Genomic DNA, 17,500 nt, shown 5'->3' with positions numbered 1-17,500 from the left:
CAACTCCTCCATCCTTTTCTTCCCCACTATATTGCCCAACCTGCCCAATCGCCCTTCCGGTTCCTTCTCCATCTTGTCCTCCACCTCCTTCGTCTCCGCTGTTTTTCCCTCTGTGCTCTCCACTCTCACCGTCTCCTCACTCTCCTCCATCCTCGTTGCCGTCTTCTTCTTCTTCTTTTTCTTTCCCTTTTCTCCTTCAACCTCCTTCTCAACCTCTATTCCAGCTCTTTCTCCTTCCATCCCGGCCACCGCTTCTTCTGTCCCGGCCACCTCTCCTTCTGTCCCGTCCTCCTCTTCTTCCATCCCGTCCTCTTTCTCTGTCCCAGCTCTCTCCTCCTCTTTTTCTTCTCCTCCCTCCGACTCCTTCTGGTCAGTCTTTCCACCCCCTTCTTCCGGCTCCTCTCTTTCTCGTCTTCCTCCATCCTCCGCTCTCGCTCCCCCCCCAGCTGCAGACGAGTATGACCCCCGCCGAGCCGGGCAATCCCGCCACAGGTGCGCTTCCGAGCCACACCCGTGGCATTTCTTCGGCTCGACGCAATCCCTCGCCTCGTGCTCAGCCGATCCACAGTATCTGCACCTCTTCGTGCTGCACGAGGCGAGTGTGTGGCCGTAGGCCATACATCGCCTGCAGAACGGAGGCTGACGGGCATAGTGTAACGTCCCCCTGTCAGCCCCCAGGGAGAACAACGCTGGAGGATGGAGGTAGCCATCCATCCCCTTCGGGTCCTCTCTGAGGAGAGCCTGGAAGCATCTCCTCCCATTCCAAAAGCCCAAGGAATCCTTTATGTGCCTTGCTGAGGAGACGCCATCCAGGTATCTCCCCAGAAAGGCCCTCACCTCCTCATCCTTCACATGAGGGTTGTATACGTTCACTGTGACCAGCCTGAAATTGGTTTTGGCCAGGCTAGTCACCTCGTAATGGCACAGGGGTCTCTCCTTGCCCATCTCTCTCGCCCTCTTCATTACCTCCTCGTGCTTCTCTTCTTTGTGGAACGTCACCTCGAAAGCACTCTCCCTCGGATTGTCCTAAAGGCACAAGACATCCATCACCTCCACTTTCAAAGTCGTCATTAAAACATTTCTCCCGAACGTTTCCCTCCCGAACTGTTCCAACTCCTTCTCTCTCCAGGCAAACCTCACTGTGTTTGCCAAACCGACCACCGGAACCGACCTGTGCTGTACACTTTTCTCCATTTTTCTCACTTTTCCCTCTCTTAAATGAAGAAAAACCGATACCAACAATTTCCTCCCTCCTGCCTTCCTTCGACCTTCTGACTCAGCGGGCTCTGGGGCACCTCGGTACCGAGCTTGATCTGAGCCAAAAGGCCGAGAAGCGATAACCCACAAATGGAACCCTGAAACCGCCGGACCCCCGGGGGTCTCGACAGACCTCAGCGGGTGGGTTGGCAAAAGCCAGCTCCTCTCTCCCTCCAACCCCCACTCAACCAACCAACCAACCACCGTTTCCCTGGCAACAAACAGGCAGGTGTTTTTTGGAAAAAGTCGCTAATGCGTCTTTAAGTCACTATCCTGGCCCATCTCTGTCAATTTCCCTTGAAACAAGATACCGGGCTCTGCAAGAAGCAAAGCCGCTCCAAAAATACGTTGAACTCGTAAGTGTTCCTCTCCACGGAAGTCTTTAGTAAAAGGCGAAAGGCTTGTGCGTAATGAAGAGAAACCAGAGTCATATGGAAGTCAAGAGGTCGGGGCCCGAGACACACTCTGTGCACTCTAGGGAGGGTTCCCGCGGGTGCTCCCGGAACCCACTCTTCCAAGTTTTCGAGGGCTGTCTCACAGACACAGAGGCACAGAGAGACAGAGAGAGAGAGAGAGAGAGAGAGAGAGAGAGAGAGAGAGAGAGAGAGAGAGAGAGAGAGAGAGAGAGAGAGAGAGAGAGAGAGAGAGAGAGAGAGAGAGAGAGAGAGAGAGAGACACACATCCTGGCCCCAATTCTTTTTTTTTTTTTTTTTTTTTTTTTTTTAAGTAAAATGGCGGGAAACGGGGGACCCCATTGAAGAGCGCTTCGCCTTTCTTTCAGTTTGAATGTTTCTTTCCTTCTCTTCTTCTGCTAGCTAGCCAGCTAGCTAGCTAGCCAGCTGTTTACAGAGCTTTGTGAATTTGCATTTTTCCTTGACAACGGAAGAAAAGTGTTGCACCGTTCCCGGAGGTACTGCAATACCGGGTCGATGCGTGGAGCGGACGGAGCAAGCCCCATTTCCGACTCCCTGTTCGAAAAATCCATTTAATATGTAGTCCCCCGATGGGGGACGTATCAGATATTAAACTGATAAGAACAGATACTACACTTGATCTGAGCCAAAAGGCCGAGAAGCGATAACCCACAAATGGAACCCTGAAACCGCCGGACCCCCGGGGGTCTCGACAGACCTCAGCGGGTGGGTTGGCAAAAGCCAGCTCCTCTCTCCCTCCAACCCCCACTCAACCAACCAACCAACCACCGTTTCCCTGGCAACAAACAGGCAGGTGTTTTTTGGAAAAAGTCGCTAATGCGTCTTTAAGTCACTATCCTGGCCCATCTCTGTCAATTTCCCTTGAAACAAGATACCGGGCTCTGCAAGAAGCAAAGCCGCTCCAAAAATACGTTGAACTCGTAAGTGTTCCTCTCCACGGAAGTCTTTAGTAAAAGGCGAAAGGCTTGTGCGTAATGAAGAGAAACCAGAGTCATATGGAAGTCAAGAGGTCGGGGCCCGAGACACACTCTGTGCACTCTAGGGAGGGTTCCCGCGGGTGCTCCCGGAACCCACTCTTCCAAGTTTTCGAGGGCTGTCTGTGGATAAAAAGAAGGTCACAGACACAGAGGCACAGAGAGAGAGAGAGAGAGAGAGAGAGAGAGAGAGAGAGAGAGAGAGAGAGAGAGAGAGAGAGAGAGAGAGACACACACACACACACAATCCTGGCCCCAATTCTTTTTTTTTTTTTTTTTTTTTTTTTTTTTTAAGTAAAATGGCGGGAAACGGGGGACCCCATTGAAGAGCGCTTCGCCTTTCTTTCAGTTTGAATGTTTCTTTCCTTCTCTTCTTCTGCTAGCTAGCCAGCTAGCTAGCTAGCCAGCTGTTTACAGAGCTTTGTGAATTTGCATTTTTCCTTGACAACGGAAGAAAAGTGTTGCACCGTTCCCGGAGGTACTGCAATACCGGGTCGATGCGTGGAGCGGACGGAGCAAGCCCCATTTCCGACTCCCTGTTCGAAAAATCCATTTAATATGTAGTCCCCCGATGGGGGACGTATCAGATATTAAACTGATAAGAACAGATTTTTTTTTTTTAGAAAAATAATTTATTACCAGCTATGCCATTCATACTTTACAAAATCATATTTACAAAAACACCAAACAAAAACAAACCTCAGGGGAGCATCATCCCTCCCCGTCATTCCTAACCACTACCTTTCCCTATCTCTCCTCTCCTAATCTATCCCCTTATAAATCTCAATCTAACACCCCCAGCCCTAAGCCCCCTTTCCATCTCTCCCGTGCCGCATGTTTCCCCCACTTCCTCTCCTCCCTCTTCATCCTACCTCTTAAATCTCCTTCCACCCTCCTAAATATCCCTTCCACCCCCCAATCTCTCCCTGTCTTTACCAAATTCTGCCTGGCTTCCCACAGCCCCCGTTTAAAGAGGCTTATGAGAAGCCAGAGCAGAAATCTATCCCTATCTGTACCCCTCGCTCTCCCTACACCTCTCTCTAACCTAGCCCATGTAACCACAAAATCCCCTCTTACCAAAACTATCAACACCCGTGCCCTCGCCCATACCACTCCGGCAAAGGCACAGTCCCAAAAAGCATGGCGCACAGTCTCCTCCCCGCCACAAGCAGCCCTTGGGCAGGTGGGGGATCGCGCCAAGCTATGCCGGTACATGGTGGACCGTACCGGCAGACACTTGTGGAGGCTCAACCAATTCAGGTCCTTGAGCCTGTTGTCCAGGCCCCGCGCCTGCACTCCCTCCCAGACCACTTCCGAGATGCCCGCTACAGGCGCAGGACTCCCTGCCTGCCTGACCTCCTCGTACAGGTGCCTGTGGTCTAAACCTACTCGGGCAACTTCAACCTCGGGGTGTGCACGCAACCACTTGGCCGCATGGCCAAAGTGCCACGGCAGCTGTTCCGCCCGAGGACCCGTGTTAGACCACACCATTACGCTTCTCGCTTGGTAGGAGAAGAACACCCGCAGGAGGTAACCGGACGGGTGTATCACCGGATGAGCCAGTTCTGTCAATACAAAGGACACAAAAATTGTGTCCAGCTTGAGGGGGATGTTGGGTACCCCCCTACCTCCCTCCCCGATGGGACAGAGCATGCGTGCCCTGGCGACCCACTCGTACCTGCCACCCCACATGAACTGAAACACGAGCCTCACTAGAGGCCTCCTCAGACAAGCCGGCAATGGGTAGATGTATGCCAAATACAACAGAGATGGCAATACATCCACCTTTAGGACCAGGACCTTACCTATAAAAGACAAAGACCTAGCCTTCCACATCGCTAGCTTCCTCTGCACCACTGCGATCCTCATGTTCCAGTTCAGCGTCGCTGAGCCGGAGGTCTCAAAATGGACCCCGAGAATCCTCAGGGCCCCCTCACAGAGAGATAACCCCCCGGGCACATCCGTTCTACCGCGCCATCTTCCGAAAAACTTAACGGAAGACTTTGCATTGTTCAGAACCGCCCCCGACGCTCGGGTGAAATCCCCAATGATGGCAAGGGACCTTGTCAGGCACGAGTCCTTGCATAGCAGCAAGGAAGTGTCGTCGGCGTACTGCGTCATCTTAACACGCAGCCCACCGCTTCCAGGGATCAACAAGCCCTCCACCCCTGTGTCTGCCCTAATGGCAGCCCCCAGAGGCTCCATGTACAGAACGAAGAGGAGTGCCGAGAGCGGGCACCCCTGCCTGACCCCAGACGAGAGGTCAAAAACGTCACCCAAGTGACCGTTTACGCTTACTCGACACCCCGCTCCGACATATAATGTACGGATCCATCCTATATACTTCTCCCCAAACCCTAATCTACCTAATACCCTGAATAGAAAGGATCTATTCACGCGATCAAAGGCCTTCGCCTGATCTAGCGCTGCTACCATTAAAGGCAGACCTCTATCTTCAACCCAGGCGATGGAGTCCCTGATCAACTGAAGGTTCCATCTAATAGAGCGTCCCTCTACCCCGCACGTCTGATCCTCGTGGACGACGTAGGGAAGGGCTGTGCGCAACCGATCCGCTAAGACCTTTGCAAGCAACTTGTAGTCTACACACAGCATGGTCAATGGCCGCCAGTTGCCAAGGTCTGTTGCGTCCCCCTTCTTGTACAGAAGTGACAGCACACCAACAGCCATTGATCCCCCTGGGACCCCTGTCTCAAGGATGGCCTTCAAGACTTCGAGTACCACCGGTCCAAGTACACCCCAAAACTTGAGGTAAAACTCGGCTGGTAGACCATCCATCCCAGGCACCTTCCCTTTACCCATCCTCCTGAGGGCGCTCTCAACCTCCTCGAGGGAGATCTGGGCCTCCATCCCATCTCTAATGTCCTCCGGCAACCGCCGGGACAAGTGTTCTAAAAACACATTTCCCTGCTCTACATCTATTTCCCTTTCCTTAAATAAACCTCGGAAATGCTCAGTTGTCACCCTGACCATCTCCTCTGGTTTACTTACTACACTACCATCTTCTTCTCTAACTCCATGCATTACCTTCCTACTCTGCCTGGCCCTAACCGACTTAAAGAACATAGCGGAACAAGTCTCATTATGTTCTAAAAAGCCACTATGTGCACGCTCCAGGAAAACTCGAGCCTTCTGCTCCTGCAGCTCCCTGAGCTGCGCCTTCAGGGCTGTGGATCTCTCCCAGTCAATCGACCCGCCGAGGTTGCCTGCCTCGTACTCGAGTTCGAGCAACCTTTGGATATGATCCACCTCCCTCCTTTCCTCCCTTTTTTTCCTCTTACCATATCCTATAATAAAGGCCCTAATCCTTACCTTTACTAAATCCCACCACTCTAACACCCCCTCACACATGGGCCGGAGACCTTCAAGCCCCCGAAACACCCCTGTGACGGCATTGACAAAGACCTGCTCATCCAGTAAATCCCGATCTAGTTTCCAGTACCCCCTACCGAAGAGGCAGACTGGCGACCCCACCTGCAGGAGCACCCCGTCATGGTCCGAAAAGAAGACAGGCAACAGCCGCCCAGACAACCGACCCAAAGACCTAGATACAAAAATATAGTCGAGCCTCCGCGCAACCCCCCTGGAGTTGCGCCATGTGGGACCGACCATTGCCGGAGTAGTGTGCAGGCCACCATCAACCAGGCCATGGCACGCCATTAGCCCGGTGATGGCGCCTGCACTACTGTCTCCCCCTATCCCCAAATCTATATTAAAATCACCTCCTATCACTAAGTGCCTATTTGTGACACACAGGGGCGCCAGACAGTCCACCATCTCCCTCCTGTCTGCCGCCACCTGTGGCCCATACACCCCAAATAACCTATATCTAATATCCCTATACGTGACATCTACCCCCAAAACTCTGCCCTGCATTACAACAAAAGTGCTCTCTACAATTATCTCCCTATTCCCAAACAATATCCCTACCCCCGTTGAGTGCACCCCTCCTATGCCCCACAACGAATCTCCCTTTACCCACTCCCTCCTAAACCTTTCAACATCCCCTCCATCCCTCAGGTGAACCTCCTGTAAAAAACAAACATTAAAGCCCACCCCCTCTAAAAAACTAAACACCGCCCTCCTCTTAACAAAATCCCTTAGACCCCTAACATTTAAACTAAACAAAATAAACATAGGATTATATTATAAAATAAACACCCTTAAATCCAATAATCAAAAAACTATAACTACAATCACAAAGAAACAAAGAAAACAAAGAAACAGGAGGCTCACCCGATGCTCCCCTGGTCCATCACCTCTGGCAGGAGCATCCCCTCCTCCCCTGACGTCCCTCCGTCCTCCTCCATCATTCCACCCCAGGATGCGGGTAAGGTGTTGGGATTTGGAGTACCCTGTACCCCGGGTTCTCCGCCAACTCCCTCCCTGAAAGTTTCCGGGCCAGGGCTAGGGGGTCCCACCCCCCCAAAGAGGAGTTGGGAAGCCCCAGCCAAACAGCCCCGATCCACTTCCAGGGATTCACTCTCCCCCAAGTGCTGAGGGCCTGTGGCAAACAGCGAGGACAATGACCCCTTCCTCTCCCCCATCACTCGCTTACCCCCCCCCTCCCCTTCCACACCCCCCTCCCTCTCACTGCCTGTCGGTTCTCCCGCCCTCTTCCCTTTCTTTTTCCTTGGTGTAAGAGGCAGCGGGGAGACACCACCCCCTTTCCCCCCTAGCCCCTCCACCATTTCCCTCATCTCCTCCACTAGGAAGCTCGACCCCCACTCCCCCCTCTCCCCCCCATTCCCCCCCTCCTCCCCCCCTCCACAGCCCCTGTCACCGGCACCCCCTCCACTGTTTCTCTCTCTCGCTCCCCCACTCCCTTTCTTTCTTTCTTCTTCTTTCCTTTCACTTCTCCAGTGGCTTCCCCTCTTCTTTCTTCTACCGCTCCTTGCACCTCCTCTCTCTGTGCTTTCTTCCCCTCTTGACCCATGCCCTGGTCCAGAGACGTCCCTCCTCTTCCTCCCCCATCCCCTGCTCCTGCTCTCCCCCCAGCTGCAGACGCGTATGACCTGTGACGAACCGGGCACTCCCGCCACAGGTGTGCTGACGAGCCACACCCGTGGCACGCCTTGGGTTCGTCACACTCCCTCGCCTCGTGCTCAGCAGATCCACAAATTCTGCACTTTCTTATGCTGCACGAGGCGAGGATATGACCATAGGCCATACAGCGCCTGCAGAACGGGGGCTGACGTGCATAATACAACGTCCCCCTGTCAGCCCCCAGGGAGAACATCGCAGGAGGATGGAGGTATCCACCCTGTCCCTTTGGGTCCTCCCTTAGGAGTGCCTGGAAACATCTTCTCCCATTCCAGAACCCCAGGGAGTCCTTCAGGAGCCTTGCTGAGGAGACTTTGTCCATATACCGCCCCAGAAAGCCCCTCACGTCTTCGTCCTTTACATGCGGATTGTACATCGTTACTGTTACTACCCTGAAATTTGTCCTTGCCAGGCTAGTAACATCATAAAGGCACATAGGCCTTTCTCCTTCCACTGCTTTTACTTTCTTCAGTACTTCATCGTGTTTCTCTTCTGTGTATACAGTCACATCAAAAGCCCTCTCCATAGGGTTATTCTGTAGGCATAGGACATCCTTCACCGTCAATTTCAGGATTCCCATAAGGATGGATCTCCCAAATGTCTCTCTCCCAAACGGCTCAACCTCCTTTTCCCTCCACGCAAATCGCAACGTATTTGCCAATCCGACGCCCGGAACTGACCTTTTCTGGGTATTCTCCTCCATTTCTTCAAAAAAGCTCTCTTCAAAAGAAGCCAATGAAAAAAGAAAACGGGAAATATAAACCGTTTCCAAAAAGCGTAACAAAAATTCCTCCCTCCTGCCTTCCTTCGACCTTCTGACTCAGCGGGCTTTGGGGCACCTCGGTACCAAGCTTGATCTGAGCCAAAAGGCCGAGAAGCGATAACCCACAAATGGAACCCTGAAACCGCCGGACCCCCGGGGGTCTCGACAGACCTCAGCGGGTGGGTTGGCAAAAGCCAGCTCCTCTCTCCCTCCAACCCCCACTCAACCAACCAACCAACCACCGTTTCCCTGGCAACAAACAGGCAGGTGTTTTTTGGAAAAAGTCGCTAATGCGTCTTTAAGTCACTATCCTGGCCCATCTCTGTCAATTTCCCTTGAAACAAGATACCGGGCTCTGCAAGAAGCAAAGCCGCTCCAAAAATACGTTGAACTCGTAAGTGTTCCTCTCCACGGAAGTCTTTAGTAAAAGGCGAAAGGCTTGTGCGTAATGAAGAGAAACCAGAGTCATATGGAAGTCAAGAGGTCGGGGCCCGAGACACACTCTGTGCACTCTAGGCAGGGTTCCCGCGGGTGCTCCCGGAACCCACTCTTCCAAGTTTTCGAGGGCTGTCTGTGGATAAAAAGAAGGTCACAGACACAGAGGCACAGAGAGACAGAGAGAGAGAGAGAGAGAGAGAGAGAGAGAGAGAGAGAGAGAGAGAGAGAGAGAGAGAGAGAGAGAGAGAGAGAGAGAGAGAGAGAGAGAGAGAGAGAGAGAGAGAGAGACACACACACACACACACACACACAATCCTGGCCCCAATTCTTTTTTTTTTTTTTTTTTTTTTTTAAGTAAAATGGCGGGAAACGGGGGACCCCATTGAAGAGCGCTTCGCCTTTCTTTCAGTTTGAATGTTTCTTTCCTTCTCTTCTTCTGCTAGCTAGCCAGCTAGCTAGCTAGCCAGCTGTTTACAGAGCTTTGTGAATTTGCATTTTTCCTTGACAACGGAAGAAAAGTGTTGCACCGTTCCCGGAGGTACTGCAATACCGGGTCGATGCGTGGAGCGGACGGAGCAAGCCCCATTTCCGACTCCCTGTTCGAAAAATCCATTTAATATGTAGTCCCCCGATGGGGGACGTATCAGATATTAAACTGATAAGAACAGATACTACACTTGATCTGAGCCAAAAGGCCGAGAAGCGATAACCCACAAATGGAACCCTGAAACCGCCGGACCCCCGGGGGTCTCGACAGACCTCAGCGGGTGGGTTGGCAAAAGCCAGCTCCTCTCTCCCTCCAACCCCCACTCAACCAACCAACCAACCAACCAACCCACCGTTTCCCTGGCAACAAACAGGCAGGTGTTTTTTGGAAAAAGTCGCTAATGCGTCTTTAAGTCACTATCCTGGCCCATCTCTGTCAATTTCCCTTGAAACAAGATACCGGGCTCTGCAAGAAGCAAAGCCGCTCCAAAAATACGTTGAACTCGTAAGTGTTCCTCTCCACGGAAGTCTTTAGTAAAAGGCGAAAGGCTTGTGCGTAATGAAGAGAAACCAGAGTCATATGGAAGTCAAGAGGTCGGGGCCCGAGACACACTCTGTGCACTCTAGGCAGGGTTCCCGCGGGTGCTCCCGGAACCCACTCTTCCAAGTTTTCGAGGGCTGTCTGTGGATAAAAAGAAGGTCACAGACACAGAGGCACAGAGAGACAGAGGCAGAGAGAGAGCGAGAGAGAGAGAGAGAGAGAGAGAGAGAGAGAGAGAGAGAGAGAGAGAGAGAGAGAGAGAGAGAGAGAGAGAGAGAGAGAGAGAGAGAGAGAGAGACACACACACACACACAATCCTGGCCCCAATTCTTTTTTTTTTTTTTTTTTTTTTTTTTTTTTAAAGTAAAATGGCGGGAAACGGGGGACCCCATTGAAGAGCGCTTCGCCTTTCTTTCAGTTTGAATGTTTCTTTCCTTCTCTTCTTCTGCTAGCTAGCCAGCTAGCTAGCTAGCCAGCTGTTTACAGAGCTTTGTGAATTTGCATTTTTCCTTGACAACGGAAGAAAAGTGTTGCACCGTTCCCGGAGGTACTGCAATACCGGGTCGATGCGTGGAGCGGACGGAGCAAGCCCCATTTCCGACTCCCTGTTCGAAAAATCCATTTAATATGTAGTCCCCCGATGGGGGACGTATCAGATATTAAACTGATAAGAACAGATACTACACTTGATCTGAGCCAAAAGGCCGAGAAGCGATAACCCACAAATGGAACCCTGAAACCGCCGGACCCCCGGGGGTCTCGACAGACCTCAGCGGGTGGGTTGGCAAAAGCCAGCTCCTCTCTCCCTCCAACCCCCACTCAACCAACCAACCAACCAACCAACCACCGTTTCCCTGGCAACAAACAGGCAGGTGTTTTTTGGAAAAAGTCGCTAATGCGTCTTTAAGTCACTATCCTGGCCCATCTCTGTCAATTTCCCTTGAAACAAGATACCGGGCTCTGCAAGAAGCAAAGCCGCTCCAAAAATACGTTGAACTCGTAAGTGTTCCTCTCCACGGAAGTCTTTAGTAAAAGGCGAAAGGCTTGTGCGTAATGAAGAGAAACCAGAGTCATATGGAAGTCAAGAGGTCGGGGCCCGAGACACACTCTGTGCACTCTAGGCAGGGTTCCCGCGGGTGCTCCCGGAACCCACTCTTCCAAGTTTTCGAGGGCTGTCTGTGGATAAAAAGAAGGTCACAGACACAGAGACACAGAGAGACAGAGAGAGAGAGAGAGAGAGAGAGAGAGAGAGAGAGAGAGAGAGAGAGAGAGAGAGAGAGAGAGAGAGAGAGAGAGAGAGAGAGAGAGAGAGAGAGAGAGAGAGACACACACACACACACAATCCTGGCCCCAATTCTTTTTTTTTTTTTTTTTTTTTTTTTTTTAAGTAAAATGGCGGGAAACGGGGGACCCCATTGAAGAGCGCTTCGCCTTTCTTTCAGTTTGAATGTTTCTTTCCTTCTCTTCTTCTGCTAGCTAGCCAGCTAGCTAGCTAGCCAGCTGTTTACAGAGCTTTGTGAATTTGCATTTTTCCTTGACAACGGAAGAAAAGTGTTGCACCGTTCCCGGAGGTACTGCAATACCGGGTCGATGCGTGGAGCGGACGGAGCAAGCCCCATTTCCGACTCCCTGTTCGAAAAATCCATTTAATATGTAGTCCCCCGATGGGGGACGTATCAGATATTAAACTGATAAGAACAGATTTTTTTTTTTTTTTTTTTTTTTTTAGAAAAATAATTTATTACCAGCTATGCCATTCATACTTTACAAAATCATATTTACAAAAACACCAAACAAAAACAAACCTCAGGGGAGCATCATCCCTCCCCGTCATTCCTAACCACTACCTTTCCCTATCTCTCCTCTCCTAATCTATCCCCTTATAAATCTCAATCTAACACCCCCAGCCCTAAGCCCCCTTTCCATCTCTCCCGTGCCGCATGTTTCCCCCACTTCCTCTCCTCCCTCTTCATCCTACCTCTTAAATCTCCTTCCACCCTCCTAAATATCCCTTCCACCCCCCAATCTCTCCCTGTCTTTACCAAATTCTGCCTGGCTTCCCACAGCCCCCGTTTAAAGAGGCTTATGAGAAGCCAGAGCAGAAATCTATCCCTATCTGTACCCCTCGCTCTCCCTACACCTCTCTCTAACCTAGCCCATGTAACCACAAAATCCCCTCTTACCAAAACTATCAACACCCGTGCCCTCGCCCATACCACTCCGGCAAAGGCACAGTCCCAAAAAGCATGGCGCACAGTCTCCTCCCCGCCACAAGCAGCCCTTGGGCAGGTGGGGGATCGCGCCAAGCTATGCCGGTACATGGTGGACCGTACCGGCAGACACTTGTGGAGGCTCAACCAATTCAGGTCCTTGAGCCTGTTGTCCAGGCCCCGCGCCTGCACTCCCTCCCAGACCACTTCCGAGATGCCCGCTACAGGCGCAGGACTCCCTGCCTGCCTGACCTCCTCGTACAGGTGCCTGTGGTCTAAACCTACTCGGGCAACTTCAACCTCGGGGTGTGCACGCAACCACTTGGCCGCATGGCCAAAGTGCCACGGCAGCTGTTCCGCCCGAGGACCCGTGTTAGACCACACCATTACGCTTCTCGCTTGGTAGGAGAAGAACACCCGCAGGAGGTAACCGGACGGGTGTATCACCGGATGAGCCAGTTCTGTCAATACAAAGGACACAAAAATTGTGTCCAGCTTGAGGGGGATGTTGGGTACCCCCCTACCTCCCTCCCCGATGGGACAGAGCATGCGTGCCCTGGCGACCCACTCGTACCTGCCACCCCACATGAACTGAAACACGAGCCTCACTAGAGGCCTCCTCAGACAAGCCGGCAATGGGTAGATGTATGCCAAATACAACAGAGATGGCAATACATCCACCTTTAGGACCAGGACCTTACCTATAAAAGACAAAGACCTAGCCTTCCACATCGCTAGCTTCCTCTGCACCACTGCGATCCTCATGTTCCAGTTCAGCGTCGCTGAGCCGGAGGTCTCAAAATGGACCCCGAGAATCCTCAGGGCCCCCTCACAGAGAGATAACCCCCCGGGCACATCCGTTCTACCGCGCCATCTTCCGAAAAACTTAACGGAAGACTTTGCATTGTTCAGAACCGCCCCCGACGCTCGGGTGAAATCCCCAATGATGGCAAGGGACCTTGTCAGGCACGAGTCCTTGCATAGCAGCAAGGAAGTGTCGTCGGCGTACTGCGTCATCTTAACACGCAGCCCACCGCTTCCAGGGATCAACAAGCCCTCCACCCCTGTGTCTGCCCTAATGGCAGCCCCCAGAGGCTCCATGTACAGAACGAAGAGGAGTGCCGAGAGCGGGCACCCCTGCCTGACCCCAGACGAGAGGTCAAAAACGTCACCCAAGTGACCGTTTACGCTTACTCGACACCCCGCTCCGACATATAATGTACGGATCCATCCTATATACTTCTCCCCAAACCCTAATCTACCTAATACCCTGAATAGAAAGGATCTATTCACGCGATCAAAGGCCTTCGCCTGATCTAGCGCTGCTACCATTAAAGGCAGACCTCTATCTTCAACCCAGGCGATGGAGTCCCTGATCAACTGAAGGTTCCATCTAATAGAGCGTCCCTCTACCCCGCACGTCTGATCCTCGTGGACGACGTAGGGAAGGGCTGTGCGCAACCGATCCGCTAAGACCTTTGCAAGCAACTTGTAGTCTACACACAGCATGGTCAATGGCCGCCAGTTGCCAAGGTCTGTTGCGTCCCCCTTCTTGTACAGAAGTGACAGCACACCAACAGCCATTGATCCCCCTGGGACCCCTGTCTCAAGGATGGCCTTCAAGACTTCGAGTACCACCGGTCCAAGTACACCCCAAAACTTGAGGTAAAACTCGGCTGGTAGACCATCCATCCCAGGCACCTTCCCTTTACCCATCCTCCTGAGGGCGCTCTCAACCTCCTCGAGGGAGATCTGGGCCTCCATCCCATCTCTAATGTCCTCCGGCAACCGCCGGGACAAGTGTTCTAAAAACACATTTCCCTGCTCTACATCTATTTCCCTTTCCTTAAATAAACCTCGGAAATGCTCAGTTGTCACCCTGACCATCTCCTCTGGTTTACTTACTACACTACCATCTTCTTCTCTAACTCCATGCATTACCTTCCTACTCTGCCTGGCCCTAACCGACTTAAAGAACATAGCGGAACAAGTCTCATTATGTTCTAAAAAGCCACTATGTGCACGCTCCAGGAAAACTCGAGCCTTCTGCTCCTGCAGCTCCCTGAGCTGCGCCTTCAGGGCTGTGGATCTCTCCCAGTCAATCGACCCGCCGAGGTTGCCTGCCTCGTACTCGAGTTCGAGCAACCTTTGGATATGATCCACCTCCCTCCTTTCCTCCCTTTTTTTCCTCTTACCATATCCTATAATAAAGGCCCTAATCCTTACCTTTACTAAATCCCACCACTCTAACACCCCCTCACACATGGGCCGGAGACCTTCAAGCCCCCGAAACACCCCTGTGACGGCATTGACAAAGACCTGCTCATCCAGTAAATCCCGATCTAGTTTCCAGTACCCCCTACCGAAGAGGCAGACTGGCGACCCCACCTGCAGGAGCACCCCGTCATGGTCCGAAAAGAAGACAGGCAACAGCCGCCCAGACAACCGACCCAAAGACCTAGATACAAAAATATAGTCGAGCCTCCGCGCAACCCCCCTGGAGTTGCGCCATGTGGGACCGACCATTGCCGGAGTAGTGTGCAGGCCACCATCAACCAGGCCATGGCACGCCATTAGCCCGGTGATGGCGCCTGCACTACTGTCTCCCCCTATCCCCAAATCTATATTAAAATCACCTCCTATCACTAAGTGCCTATTTGTGACACACAGGGGCGCCAGACAGTCCACCATCTCCCTCCTGTCTGCCGCCACCTGTGGCCCATACACCCCAAATAACCTATATCTAATATCCCTATACGTGACATCTACCCCCAAAACTCTGCCCTGCATTACAACAAAAGTGCTCTCTACAATTATCTCCCTATTCCCAAACAATATCCCTACCCCCGTTGAGTGCACCCCTCCTATGCCCCACAACGAATCTCCCTTTACCCACTCCCTCCTAAACCTTTCAACATCCCCTCCATCCCTCAGGTGAACCTCCTGTAAAAAACAAACATTAAAGCCCACCCCCTCTAAAAAACTAAACACCGCCCTCCTCTTAACAAAATCCCTTAGACCCCTAACATTTAAACTAAACAAAATAAACATAGGATTATATTATAAAATAAACACCCTTAAATCCAATAATCAAAAAACTATAACTACAATCACAAAGAAACAAAGAAAACAAAGAAACAGGAGGCTCACCCGATGCTCCCCTGGTCCATCACCTCTGGCAGGAGCATCCCCTCCTCCCCTGACGTCCCTCCGTCCTCCTCCATCATTCCACCCCAGGATGCGGGTAAGGTGTTGGGATTTGGAGTACCCTGTACCCCGGGTTCTCCGCCAACTCCCTCCCTGAAAGTTTCCGGGCCAGGGCTAGGGGGTCCCACCCCCCCAAAGAGGAGTTGGGAAGCCCCAGCCAAACAGCCCCGATCCACTTCCAGGGATTCACTCTCCCCCAAGTGCTGAGGGCCTGTGGCAAACAGCGAGGACAATGACCCCTTCCTCTCCCCCATCACTCGCTTACCCCCCCCCTCCCCTTCCACACCCCCCTCCCTCTCACTGCCTGTCGGTTCTCCCGCCCTCTTCCCTTTCTTTTTCCTTGGTGTAAGAGGCAGCGGGGAGACACCACCCCCTTTCCCCCCTAGCCCCTCCACCATTTCCCTCATCTCCTCCACTAGGAAGCTCGACCCCCACTCCCCCCTCTCCCCCCCATTCCCCCCCTCCTCCCCCCCCTCCACAGCCCCTGTCACCGGCACCCCCTCCACTGTTTCTCTCTCTCGCTCCCCCACTCCCTTTCTTTCTTTCTTCTTCTTTCCTTTCACTTCTCCAGTGGCTTCCCCTCTTCTTTCTTCTACCGCTCCTTGCACCTCCTCTCTCTGTGCTTTCTTCCCCTCTTGACCCATGCCCTGGTCCAGAGACGTCCCTCCTCTTCCTCCCCCATCCCCTGCTCCTGCTCTCCCCCCAGCTGCAGACGCGTATGACCTGTGACGAGCCGGGCACTCCCGCCACAGGTGTGCTGACGAGCCACACCCGTGGCACGCCTTGGGTTCGTCACACTCCCTCGCCTCGTGCTCAGCAGATCCACAAATTCTGCACTTTCTTATGCTGCACGAGGCGAGGATATGACCATAGGCCATACAGCGCCTGCAGAACGGGGGCTGACGTGCATAATACAACGTCCCCCTGTCAGCCCCCAGGGAGAACATCGCAGGAGGATGGAGGTATCCACCCAACCCTTTGGGTCCTCCCTTAGGAGTGCCTGGAAACATCTCCTCCCATTCCAGAACCCCAGGGAGTCCTTCAGGAGCCTTGCTGAGGAGACTTTGTCCATATACCTCCCCAGAAAGGCCCTCACGTCCTCGTCCTTTACATGCGGATTGTACATCGTTACTGTTACTACCCTGAAATTTGTCCTTGCCAGGCTAGTCACCTCATAAAGGCACATAGGCCTTTCTCCTTCCACTGCTTTTACCTTCTTCAGTACTTCATCGTGTTTCTCTTCTGTGTATACAGTCACATCAAAAGCCCTCTCCATAGGGTTATTCTGTAGGCATAGGACATCCTTCACCGTCAATTTCAGGATTCCCATAAGGATGGATCTCCCAAATGTCTCTCTCCCAAACGGCTCAACCTCCTTTTCCCTCCACGCAAATCGCAACGTATTTGCCAATCCGACGCCCGGAACTGACCTTTTCTGGGTATTCTCCTCCATTTCTTCAAAAAAGCTCTCTTCAAAAGAAGCCAATGAAAAAAGAAAACGGGAAATATAAACCGTTTCCAAAAAGCGTAACAAAAATTCCTCCCTCCTGCCTTCCTTCGACCTTCTGACTCAGCGGGCTTTGGGGCACCTCGGTACCAAGCTTGATCTGAGCCAAAAGGCCGAGAAGCGATAACCCACAAATGGAACCCTGAAACCGCCGGACCCCCGGGGGTCTCGACAGACCTCAGCGGGTGGGTTGGCAAAAGCCAGCTCCTCTCCCCCTCCAACCCCCACTCAACCAACCAACCACCCACCCACCCACCCACCCACCGTTTCCTTGGCAACAGGCAGGTGTTTTTTGGAAAAAGTCGCTAATGCGTCTTTAAGTCCCTATCCTGGCCCATCTCTGTCAATTTCTCTTGAAACAAGATACCGGGCTCTGCAAGAAGCAAAGCCGCTCCAAAAATACGTTGAACTCGTAAGTGTTCCTCTCCACGGAAGTCTTTAGTAAAAGGCGAAAGGCTTGTGCGTAATGAAGAGAAACCAGAGTCATATGGAAGTCAAGAGGTCGGGGCCCGAGACACACTCTGTGCACTCTAGGCAGGGTTCCCGCGGGTGCTCCCGGAACCCACTCTTCCAAGTTTTCGAGGGCTGTGGATAAAAAGAAAGTCACAGTCACAGACACAGA

The 17,500-nt window shown here is 52.4% G+C and overlaps 10 non-coding genes and 1 pseudogene across 10 annotated transcripts; all 11 read right to left on the bottom strand.

Annotated features, from left to right (window-relative positions):
- Positions 1–1,570: 1,570 nt before the first annotated feature.
- Positions 1,571–1,687, bottom strand: LOC139396122 (U5 spliceosomal RNA). Its single transcript, XR_011630684.1, has one exon. It is a non-coding gene; the product is annotated as a U5 spliceosomal RNA (small nuclear RNA).
- Positions 1,688–2,145: 458 nt separating this feature from the next.
- Positions 2,146–2,336, bottom strand: LOC139396151 (U2 spliceosomal RNA). The gene has a single exon (XR_011630712.1). It is a non-coding gene; the product is annotated as a U2 spliceosomal RNA (small nuclear RNA).
- Positions 2,337–2,568: 232 nt separating this feature from the next.
- LOC139396121 (U5 spliceosomal RNA) lies at positions 2,569–2,685 on the bottom strand. Its single transcript, XR_011630683.1, has one exon. It is a non-coding gene; the product is annotated as a U5 spliceosomal RNA (small nuclear RNA).
- A 436-nt stretch (positions 2,686–3,121) lies between these two features.
- Positions 3,122–3,297, bottom strand: LOC139396163 (U2 spliceosomal RNA; annotated as a pseudogene).
- A 5,543-nt stretch (positions 3,298–8,840) lies between these two features.
- Positions 8,841–8,957, bottom strand: LOC139396120 (U5 spliceosomal RNA). Its single transcript, XR_011630682.1, has one exon. It is a non-coding gene; the product is annotated as a U5 spliceosomal RNA (small nuclear RNA).
- A 486-nt stretch (positions 8,958–9,443) lies between these two features.
- LOC139396150 (U2 spliceosomal RNA) lies at positions 9,444–9,634 on the bottom strand. Its single transcript, XR_011630711.1, has one exon. It is a non-coding gene; the product is annotated as a U2 spliceosomal RNA (small nuclear RNA).
- A 241-nt stretch (positions 9,635–9,875) lies between these two features.
- On the bottom strand, positions 9,876–9,992 carry LOC139396119 (U5 spliceosomal RNA). Its single transcript, XR_011630681.1, has one exon. It is a non-coding gene; the product is annotated as a U5 spliceosomal RNA (small nuclear RNA).
- A 487-nt stretch (positions 9,993–10,479) lies between these two features.
- LOC139396148 (U2 spliceosomal RNA) lies at positions 10,480–10,670 on the bottom strand. Its single transcript, XR_011630709.1, has one exon. It is a non-coding gene; the product is annotated as a U2 spliceosomal RNA (small nuclear RNA).
- Positions 10,671–10,910: 240 nt separating this feature from the next.
- Positions 10,911–11,027, bottom strand: LOC139396118 (U5 spliceosomal RNA). The gene has a single exon (XR_011630679.1). It is a non-coding gene; the product is annotated as a U5 spliceosomal RNA (small nuclear RNA).
- A 476-nt stretch (positions 11,028–11,503) lies between these two features.
- On the bottom strand, positions 11,504–11,692 carry LOC139396168 (U2 spliceosomal RNA). The gene has a single exon (XR_011630726.1). It is a non-coding gene; the product is annotated as a U2 spliceosomal RNA (small nuclear RNA).
- Positions 11,693–17,247: 5,555 nt separating this feature from the next.
- Positions 17,248–17,364, bottom strand: LOC139396117 (U5 spliceosomal RNA). Its single transcript, XR_011630678.1, has one exon. It is a non-coding gene; the product is annotated as a U5 spliceosomal RNA (small nuclear RNA).
- Positions 17,365–17,500: the final 136 nt, after the last annotated feature.

Source organism: Oncorhynchus clarkii, unplaced genomic scaffold, assembly GCF_045791955.1.
Source record: "Oncorhynchus clarkii lewisi isolate Uvic-CL-2024 unplaced genomic scaffold, UVic_Ocla_1.0 unplaced_contig_2010_pilon_pilon, whole genome shotgun sequence".
In the NCBI taxonomy this organism is placed as follows: domain Eukaryota; kingdom Metazoa; phylum Chordata; class Actinopteri; order Salmoniformes; family Salmonidae; genus Oncorhynchus; species Oncorhynchus clarkii.
The sequence above is the reverse complement of the archived record's forward strand: the minus strand, read 5'-3'. Positions and strand labels throughout refer to the sequence as shown.